Here is an 11,580-nt window from a genome sequence, read left to right as displayed (position 1 = left end):
CTAGCATCTACTGCCAAGGTCCTCTAATCATTTTAAATCAGTTCAGACTGTTGCTGTGAGATAGCCTGCCTGTACTCGATTACATACACACAACAATAAGAGGATTAAAGAAACTGTCAAGAGGACAAAAGTAATTTCTTGAAAAAGTTAGCAAGGAAAGGCCAGAAGCAAACTTACTGAAGATGGCACCAGTTGGAGTCTCAAGGACTGGCTGTTCAAATTCCTGAGTGACACAGAGAAACCATAGGGGAATTCAGCTGCCAAGAAGTCTAAAGGCATTTCAACAGCACATTTATGAAATGTAATTTTGCAAAGACTTATAAACTGACCACACTGGGCAGGTTTTCCTGGGATTAGCAAAAGACATGGTCTTGCCACGAAAACTGCTGTTCTGCCAGACCTGATGTTCTGCTACAAAGCATAGTTTTCCTCATGGAATAGATGTTATAATGTTCCTTGGATATTAATGTTGTTAAATAACAACAATAACCACAAGGAAGCAGTTTTCCAACATGGAAAATTTCAATATTTGTACAGAGCAATGCTAGCTGCATTGGAAATCAAGGTGCTAGAATAGTAGGGATGAGGCAACACAGCAGTAGTCCATGTTGTGTCCTCCACCCACTGCAAGGACATATGAGTATGTATGTTTTTTTGCTATACCAGTTACAAGTCAGGACTGAAAACTCAGTGCTCATCTCTATGTGCTTCTAGTAAGGACAAAAAAAAGAATGGGAAGTTGTGTCGTAAAGTGGGGTCACTGTTTTGACCCAGATGAATGCCGTAGGGGGAAGTACATTCAAGACTGAGAGACACATCCATCTTGCAGTATATGAGGAACCACCAAAGCCAGTGAGAATCACCTGGGTTGTCAAAGCCTCCTTGCCTCTGTAAAAGAAACTGTGCCCTTTAAATGAATGTTAATCTTGCTCCAGGACTCAAGGACTTGATCAGAAAAGAGAGAACTTCCCCAGACATTGAATTCAAATAACATGATAGACAGTTTGTGAAGAACAAGGCAAGTGACCTAATACAACTTTTTGCCTTCAGTCTGTATGAGGTTTATCCATAATGAATGCAGCTGCTGGCAGCAAATGCAGGATGCACTGTGAAGTTCCTGACCTTGGGAAAGGCTTCAGTTGCATTTTGTCCTATGTATTTGGAGTCTTTCTGTCTCAGGCATCCTCCACAAACCCTATGCAGAGTGCCAAATGAATGAAGAAGAAGAGGGAACCTTGGAAACAGCATACAGATGGACGGAAGCAACAAGTTAAAAGGGGAGAGAAAGGACAGACAGCCTATAGGTGATGGAGCATGCGATCTACAAACCCAGACTTGCCTTAATCTAAAGTCAACAAAGCAAGCTGAGGAAAGTTACAATGGCTTAGATTTTCTAAGTACAACAATTTTTATTTTATTTTGAAACAATTTTCCCTTAAGGAATGTCCTTTCATTTTAATTTGCAAAAGGCTGACAACTCATCCTATGAAAACTTTTTCCTTTTGCTGGAAAGAATTAGGGTTTTTTTTACTAATTCAAAACACTATTTTCCCCTCTCATATTCATCACCCACCTTTCAGTATAACTTCTTCACCATTTCCACTCAGTACTTAATAAGTATTTAGACTAAAATGTCTGTAAAGGACAGATTTTCTCATAGTTGTTCTCTTATTAATTTTGCTAAATAACCTGATCTGATCTGACATGGCAGTTTGTGTGCTTTAGGAATATAACTTTCTCTAGTGCTCAGGTAATGCGAAAGGGAAATGTTGTCTAACTCAAGCTGCTCAGTGCCAGAACATGGTGCTGGAAGGAGAAAGGGCAACTCATTGAGACCCATTGCTCTGTGCTACGAAGCTGTAGAAGTTCAGGTCCAAAGTCTTGGTAAAGTATGCACTCCAAGCAGCTCAAAAAATTTCCTAAGGCCCTAAAGAAAACCTGGAGATTTGTGGTAAAAGAACCAATAATTCATGTGTTATTTGGTGGGAACAGGAGCGAGTGAGGGCACCCCGAGCAGGACAATTGAGTCCCTCTTGGGCAGAGCAAGAGGTAGAGACTGAGAAGTGCAGTAAGAGAAGATTTGGTTTAGACGTAGGCAAAATGGTTTGTACCAATAAGGACATTCAGTCCTGCTGCAGATTGCTGGGGAGTGAGGATCCCACTTAGGAAACTCTTTAAGAATATCTGTCAAAATGGTATGGTTGCTTCATCTGGGGTTGGATGTTCTTCCATGGTCCTGTCCAGAGTCTTCTCCTTATATTTTCTATAGTTCACAAAACATTTATTAGCTGTTTTGTCCTCTCCTGCCATGATTTATCTACAGTACTCACTTTTGAAACAATTTTCCATCATTTCATCAGAAACAGAATTCCCTGACTGTTAGCACTCTAAGCCTCTAAGTGGAGGGAAAAAATACCAGCTGGAACACCACCTAAGACTGCATCCGCAGAAGCAGGAAATCCTCAGAAGTTACAAGGACTCTGGGCATCTCCCAAAACGACGGCTTTCAAAGAGTTTAGCAGGATCATGCCTTCACACCTCATCTCTGTAACCATCCCAAATTAGCCTGAGGGCCACTTTACCCATTTCTAGGAGCACATCTGCCCTAGCCATGCTCAAACCTATCCCACTATCTACATACAGATTCTCCAGAATCTTACATTGATTAGCAATTCTCACAAAGGTGGAAACCCCCTGTGATGCTTGATCCAGGAGTGTCTGTTTGCTGATAGGCATAAGGCTGATGTGTGGGTGGGTGCCTGTGAGTGCTGGTGGCACAGAGGAGACTTGAAGAGGGTGTAGACATCCACATGATGCGGGAGGTTGGTGCAGGCAGGGCACAGACATCAACTGCAGCCTGGAGAGGAGCATTATAGTGTTTTGCTCTTCTTACACTAGCAAATGGAATTACTGTGATAAAGTTTTCTACCCATTTGTGCACACTGCTGGGAACAGGGAGAGAAGGAAGTAAATAAGGCTGGATGTGTTATGGCTAGCTGTCTTTCCTTCTGTTTGATCACTTGAAAAGACAGATGACTGCTTACTTTAGGCTATTAGGCATGTTTGTTATACACAAAAACAGGGACTTTCAGTTATGCTTTTTTTCTTTTTAAACTTGCTAGAATTATACAGAGTATTAATTAAAATTCTGTGACTGCTTGATGGGGAATTAACAAAGGGTAAGTACCAAAGCAGTAGTTCTCTACATCATGCTAATATAATGTTTCCTTATATTAAAAGACAACACAAACTCACAGGAGAGAAAAATGGATAAATAAAGTGACCGCCAATGGCAGATTTAAGTATAGGTATGTACACAAAGAAATAAAATCTCATAACTTTATTATCATTTATTACCAAAGTAAAAATATTTCCAGAGGAGCAGTTTTTCATTGGAGGAAAGAATTCTGTAGAGCTATTACATGACAACAACCTATACACTTTGTTTGGAAGAGGAAAATTTTATTAGACTACAAAAGGCCAAGTAATTTTATTCCATTAATTACTAGAAATGCAGAAAACAACTGTGAGCAAGTCCTGAGAACTGACTCATCTCAGAACTTGTTCAGAGAAATTATCTGAACTAATTTATTCACAGAAGGTTCACATTGAACATCACACTCAGTAACTAGCAAAATACATTTTTTACTGATGATCACTTATGGTATAGAAAAGGAAACTGGTTTTTGTTGTTGGTGGTTTGTTTGTTTGTTTGTTTTAAAGATGTCATTTTGCACATAAATCTCTTTTGAGTATCTCTCTGGCAAGACCTTTCAGCAAGGGGCAACTTGGTGGGGTGACTGATCCCAGCAAGCACGCAATCTTCGGGAAATTAGACTAGAGGGGTGGAAAGTCCCATCTTAATGCATCATAATATTTCCAAATAGGCAAGAACAATTGCTTGTGGAATCCTGGGAGTACTCTTTGGGTTTCCTGGTATAAACAGTAGGCGGTTAAAGACAAGCAAGCTTTAACCTTCCTGATGAACTGAAGTGCTGAACTTGGTTGCTCAGAAGACTGCAAGAGTTCTCTGGCAGGAACTGTAGAGATTTGTCTATACCATATAACCTGAAAAATAGCTGTGGAAGCATAGCTTCAGCAGAGCTCCTGAAACCTTTTGTGAGGACACTCCCCCAGAAATGTCAAGGAGAGCAAATATTTTAAGGTCAAAAAAGGGTGTAAACCAAGGTCTTCTATGCTCTTGCTTAATGCTCTGCTCTGCTTATTGACTAGAGAACTGACTTGGTTAAAAGGTGGTGGAAATTCCTATTGTTCTTCTCATTGAGTTTCTGAAAGCCTAAATGCCGGTCCTCTGGATTTTTAGAGGGAAAACTTTCATGTTTTTCTTGAGAAGCAAGGTACGTTGGAAATGGGAGCCTTCCTACAACCAAGACATTAATATTTAATTCACTCTGGAAGGGGACCGAGGCTTACATCCCTCTGAAATTTATTCTGACAGCTCTGTCCCTTGCAGGCTCTTTGAGGTCTTGCTGCCCACCAGAGTCCCAGATGTAACCTTAGGTTCACAAGTCCTGTGGGACCAAAAGTCAGTGATGCAGTGGTTAGCACTACAGCATCCAAAGCCCTCACCCTGCAAATTGAGATTGTAACAGATCTCCTTCCACCTACAGCTCCCCTACACTGGGTAGGATGGCTCACAAAATCATATCTGAGTGGCCCTGCACAGAGAATGGATTTATGCCATGGACCCACATGTAGGAGAAACTTAGACTGTTAAATGTTATTTATCTCAAGCTTCTCTTTTTCTCTTTTCTTATTTGCCTGCTTTAATTTTCAATATCTAAGAAATCTGCAAATGCAGACATCCCTTCCCGAGAGGCAGAGGATGTGTGTGAGATGTGCCTGCACTGTGCAACACTTACAGGCATGAATTCACCCACTGTCTCCTGGTTCTGAGGGGGCACATCCAGGCCCCTGACCAGGCAGTGAGGCTGACACAGCCCATGAGCACAAGGTGCCCCCACATGCAGGAGCAGCAGAGCTGTGCTCAGGTGGCTTTGCTGCCACGCTGCCTGGTGAGACAGTCGATGACCAAGACACACTCACTGCTTTGGCTTCATTGACTCCAGAAATACAGGAAAGTCAAGAGGGGAGGGAGTTACTTCACAGCAATGCTTGCAAAGACAGTGATACATTTATTTATTCTTCTGTGATCACCCTTGTCAGAAGACTAAGGCTGATCTGCAGACTGATGACCCAGAAACAGTAGAGATAAATTTTATTTGTAAGGGAAAGAAAAAATAAATTCAAAGCCATACATAGACTGTTACTTTCCCAAGTTCAGTGGTTTATCTCTCAGCCTAAGCCCTGGTCAACACCAGGAATATAGCACAGAGACTTGCTTAGGGGCTTTTTTCCTCTCTTTCCCCTCTCAGGGTGACGTAATTGAGGTTACCTACACCTGTGACTTCTGAAATTAGCAGTACATAAGCTCATTACAGCTCCTGGGTCTCTCAGGTGGGAGTGTTAGGGTGGCCTGTTTCTTTTTCTTGTTGAAGCTCAAGCTGCTGAGATGGAGGCTGCTCGTTTTACTGCACATTTTCTTTCCCTCAGGTAAGAAATTTGTCCTTGCAGCAGGATGGAAAGGAAAAGGAAGTGTGTCAGGTGCAGTCAGTTTGTTCTGGTAGCTTGGACTGCTGAGCTCCTGCTGGGAAGGTATCAGTCTGTCTCCTCCCTTATCAGAGAATGGGTCTGTGAGGCAGCTGCAGTGACTCCTGAGGAACTGAAGATAGACTGGATGGGTGTGGGGTGAGAAGTTTTCTTGATGTAGCTTCAGGCCTGTTTATGAAAAAACTTTCTGTGAACAGAAAGCATCAAGCTATAAAGCAAAAGTGGGTATGAAACAATATACTGTAGACTAACTGGTTAAACTGTGACTAATATCAACATAGTGCTAAGCTAATGAAAAGGACTTTGGTATTCTGTTAGTTCATTCATTCATTCATTCATTTATTTATTTAGACTCCAGTGATATTCCCTGGGAAGGTGTCTGTGGTGCAACTGTTGTGTTTGGGCTGCTGTCAGCCTGTGATTCCTTAGTGCCAGTGACGTGTTGCAGGTATAGCTCCAGCACATGCGATGCTCTGGGTGCCTGTGGAACCTGATGTGCTTCATCCTCAGCACCTGCATGTGGAAACATGTGGCAGCACCCTGCAGAGGGCAGGATTACCATCCCAGGTGTGTGCATGCCCATGTGAGCCTGCAATCATAAATGTACTCCACCTCCTGGTTTAAAAGCTCCAAATATCAGTGTTTTCTGGCCTTGCTCTTGGAGCACTGAAGATACTCATTAAAAATGGTGCTTTTACCAAATGCATCTTGAAAGCATTAAGTCCCAAGCAGCATGTGACCCTAGCACTAGACAAATCCTTAGCCCTAGACAAAGTCTTTGGTCATATAATCCCATGTACAGCACACAGCAAGGTGGGTAAGTCCTCTTCCCATCACATTCCTGTCTAGCTAGCTAGGCAGTATCTAACGTATAAAAGCCATTGGGTTCAAATCTCAGCTCTCTTTTTTGACCCTATAATGACTGTAGCCATGAATTCCAAGAAGTGGCCATCCATAGTTAACAATTCATATCATGACCAATCTTACGCTCTTTGATTTTCTGATTTTTTGAGGAATATTTCCTAAAATATGTGAATATTTCCTCATTCCTGTACCATGATATAGGCTGTAAATGCAGAAGCTAATGCATCTCCCTGATTATATTGTTTGCAATAGGAGAATATTGGCTTATCTCCCTACCACACTTAACAGGCCAATCTTCATAATCCATCAGCTAACTTCCTTGGCTTTCCCACCACCATTTCCCCCCTCTTCTAGTCTTGATTCTGACAAAGACTGTATTCAGTAGGTACATCAGGCCTTTATTCCACACAAAGTTCATAAACCTTCACAGGGTCAAAAATACTGAAAGGTGCATAATGTGGTTTCCTTGTGCTCTCTCTCTCTCCTAATTACTTTTGGCGTGTAATCTTCATGGTCTATCTCAGCATATTCACATTTATGTCATAAATGCTATAGGGAAGACATACTTATACCCAATACTATTTTTAAATGCTGAGTTTTACCACAGCTGGGAAATGGCTTAAGTGAGTGACCTTTCCCTGAAGGAGGGCCTTGTAAAGGCCTCTTTCCTCAATGAACAGGAGAAGTCCAGAAGAATGAAGACAAGTGTCCCAGCAATCTTTGCAGGAAGTGACAGTGTGTGAGGGAACCCTTGCTCAGCAGCTAAGTTTGATTGAATTAGCGGTTCATGGATGTGGCAAAATGAAACTTGAGACAGCAGAGAACAAGAATGGATGTTTAGCTGCAATGAGGGTCAAGGAATAATGTTTGGAGGAGGGAAAGATAATCACAGAAGGTCAATCACTGATGTCTGTGGAGTGCTGGAGCAATAGGGTGAGGACGAGTTGCAAATCAATGTCTTAATTCATTTTTATCTGTTGCACCTCTGTGCAGCCTGCTGGGTATGTGTTTGGTTAAGGGATTCCATAGGGCTTGCTCTCACTGTAGCAATAAATCCTAGAAATGCAGTGAAACTCACACCTACACATATTGTGATGGAAGGGGTGTTCACATCATCCTTTCCAACATGGAGAATCCTCTCTGCTAATATAACTGGTACTGTGTCCAAAAGAAACAGCAAAGAGAGCAACTCACACAGTACAAGGGGGGGGAAGTTTTGGTCCCTGTTCTCTAGGAGTGTTTTCCTGTCACCAGTGACAAGAATGAGGTCTGGACTGTAAGCACCCTCCTTGCTGAGAAAGTATATTTTTCAGCTACCAAGTACTTCTCCCTTTCACCCCAATGAGTTTCTCATGCAAAGTTGAAAAGTTCAGTGGGGTGGATGGAGCCACATGCCTTCCTCAAGACTGTATGGCTTGGTAACTGGGTAAGGTGAGATATGGAGGTTTTAAACTCCATAAAGATTTGAACCTGACTTGTTGCATCAATTCTCAGTGCTCTAAATGCTGAGGAAAGGGAGCTATAATGTCCCCTGCCCTCCAACCATGCTTTTTCAGAGTGCTTTTATAGTCTCAAACTCTTGCATCCCCAAAGACCAATTCTGGAAACACAGGGGCTTGAGCCAGGCAGCTTGGTGGTCTTGGGCCTGGAGGAGTGTAGATTGCCAAGAAAATTCAGAGCTGGTGTGTCTAAATGCCATGACTAAAAACAAATTAGTAGAAATCCTAAATAATGTGGATATTTCTGTCACCTCCTACATTCCTACTTTGTTTCTTCTACTATATACTGGTAGGACTGTACCTCATAGGAGACCAGATACGTAGCATTGGCTTGTTGAATGAGAGTTTGGATTTCTGACCCATGACTTAGAAGAACCTTTCTGAATGTTGGAGATTCTTCTTTAAAGTTCCTCAAGTACAGATCAATATAGTTGATGAAATGTAAAGGCAATCTCCTCATCATCCTGTAGAAAAGCAATGCAGGACCGCAGTCCCATCAGTGTGGAAAAGCAGGGATTAACTGTGCAAACTATGCTGCCAAACAGCTAGTTTGGGCTATTCTGGGTTGTCTGGGCCCATCAATGCTGAACATATGGGATAGTGGGGTCACCTTGCTGTGAAACCTTCTTATTTCCCTATGGGCAGCTCTGAGTGTCACCCTGTAGGAGGAAGCTGAGATACAGAGGCATGAGGAACAAAGTAGTTTTCCTAAGAGATCACAAAGTGCCCTTTTTTGCAAGCTTCCCCAGCATCTGTCCTGGCTTGGGAGAGCAACATTATTCAGGCTTATTGGGGGAACAGACAACTTGGGATGAATTTCCTTGAACTGAGTGCCTGGGGTCTCCATTTTGTGCATCTGTACCTTGTTTCATCAGAGTCACTCCTGATTTGTATGTGCTGCAATGTTGTCAGGATCCTACCCAGTGTCCTCAGCACTTACATGGACTTTTTCTTCTTATGAGTGAGGTTACCCTGAGACATGTTCTAGGACATCATGAACTCTCATTTAGCCTTTAACTGAGTGCATGTTTGTCTTAGTGCAGGGTTTTGCCTTTGCTGTGTTCAATGACCTTGGACTGATCCGAGACTTACATCCAGGTAGCTCTTCAGTCTACACAGCAAAAACTGAGCAGCTTCATACAGTGGTGCCCCTCTGTGTCCATGTGTAAGTGTTTATACACATATGTGTCGTCTTTCTTTACAGCTCCTTCTCTCTCCTTTTTCCATTTGGTTCTGCTTTGCATTTTATTTGCAATGTGTTGTCCTGTTGTGAGTATTGCTCATGCATGTTGAGTTAGGGTTCCCTGAGGAGTCTGTCTGGCGTTGGAAAATTAACTTTTTTTGGTTTTTACACTCTCAAAGTGATTTGTTACAAGCTGGGGTTTTTGCTCCAGGGTAGTAGGATGTTGGGAAGAGCTGAAATATGGCCTTGCTAAGAATCAATTAGTGTAAAAACTGCACTAGTTCCTGACTGTGTGCTGATTACTTCACCCTCAAAGGCAAATGTGTTTGCAGTTTGGGTCACAAGTGAAAGAAATATGTTCAATCTCATTCTAACACATCACACTCTCTTACAGACTTTTTTCTTCACTTCAGTGCTCACCTCTAGACTTGTGAATTTTGTCTTGTTAAAAGCTGGCCAAAATATCTTTTGAAACAGCAGATCCTTCCCTTCCTCTTCCCTAAGAAAATAAGGAAATTGTCTTGTAAATACCAAACCAGTTTATTTCAAAGTGTTTCAGTTTGGCAGGTGACAACAAGGAGACTGTGATGCTACTCACAATAGGAAGGTGGTATTTCATCTTCAATCTACAAATTGGACTTGCTCTAGACAAGGGATCTGAGCTTGTGCTCACTGCTCACTGTGGAGATCTGAGAAATGCCTTGCATATCCCAGTCATTTTCCTCTGAGAGTCTCTACAACAGTGGCCTTGCTTCCACACTAAATGATTCACACAATTTGTTCTGGTTATGAGATGATCTTAGTTAAGGAAAGTAGCAGCCTCTTTGCTGTTGAATACCTTTGCACATCCTAAGGATGTAACGGTTAAATAGTGTCCCATCTAGAGGTCAGTAGCTTTCAAGAAAGGAATGAAGTGAAGAAGCCTCATCAGGTGAGAACCCTGCTGAGTGTAACCAAAGGTGCTGCCTTTTGTGGCTATCTATCCTCTCCAACTGTTTGCAAAACTCACTTTCTGTCCTCAGTTATAATTACACTTTGAACACGAGAAGAGATCTCATTTTTACTGCAGAACACCCAGGTCTGTGGCATCCAGGCCTTAATGGCTGGCAAGGAACGAAAACCATAGGAGGTATTGTCTTCCTTTCCCCTGTGTCCCATTCTGTCTACCCAAAATTGCATCCTAATTCTGGCTGAAGGCTTGGTAGGCCCACTCACCCTTTCCTCCACAGGACACATTATAAATGCTTGTAAAACCTGTTGGTAGCTTTCTGGGACAAAAATATGTGATATAAATCCCAAGGGCATCCTTTAACATAAGGCTATAAAATGTACACAGTGCCCATCCCACTTTGCCCCTTACTGTTTTCCCTATTCCTCTGTGGGTACCTGGACAGCATTAGGGAAAATTGAATACATGCCCCTCCTGAAACAGAGTCCTATTCCAGATACTTAGTCTTGTGGAAGACGAAGCTGTGCCTCTCCGTGGGGAAACAAATTCAGCTAACCACGCAGTGCAGGGTGGGGGTGATGTTGGCATGTTGCACGATAACAGTGTGGTGGTGCTTCCTTGTTACTTCACCAACTGAACATGAGCAAATATGTGCCCAGGGAAGGGCCTGGGTGCTGCAGCTCCAAAGCACTGTGCTCTGTCCTGAGCTTGTGTAACAACAGGGAATGCCAAGTAAGCCCATACTCTAATGAAATGCTGTAGCAACTGCTTTGCTGTTGTAGATGTGTGTCTGATTTTCTGACTAGACCAGGGCAGCTGCTGGACAACTAAAAAATGTAAAACACTGTGTCGCTTCTTGTTCTCTTTGCTGTAAAATCACTTGTGCATAGTTAAGGTAAACATCTTTGGTTTGGATTTCACTTTACTTTGCAGCCATAGGAAAAGTCACAACAATGGGTTGCTTACCGTAAAGGTAAGTTTTCCCAGTATGCTCTTGTGTCTATTGTCATGTGTGAGTGCTGCCAAAGCAGGAGGTGCTGGAGCCCTCTGTCCATGCCTGACCCTTCCAACTGCAGCAGGGCTGTATGTGGCCATTTTAAGTGATGTGTTTCACACCAAACAGTGAGTCCAGTAGGACTCTGAAATGTGCTAGATGGAAGCAGGTTGTACATGCAGCCACTGTCTGGGGTTTCTCTCTCTCTCTATGCAGCTGCTGATGGAATGGGTTTCCCAAGTTCCCATCTACAGGCCTGTTTATTTCCCCCACTTAAGCCTTTGCTTTGTAGGGCAAGTTGAAGAACAACAGAGCACAACCGAAACTGAGCAAAGCGGGGGAGAAAGAGTAGGCTGTACATCAGTAGCTGTTTCATAATGGATGGAAATTAGTATGGGAGCATTTGCCCCTGGGAAAAGGTTGAACCTTCTTTCATCAGATACAAATGAGGTAATGCAAA

Source organism: Pithys albifrons, chromosome 3 (assembly GCF_047495875.1).
Source record: "Pithys albifrons albifrons isolate INPA30051 chromosome 3, PitAlb_v1, whole genome shotgun sequence".
Taxonomy (NCBI): domain Eukaryota; kingdom Metazoa; phylum Chordata; class Aves; order Passeriformes; family Thamnophilidae; genus Pithys; species Pithys albifrons.
The sequence above is the reverse complement of the archived record's forward strand: the minus strand, read 5'-3'. Positions refer to the sequence as shown.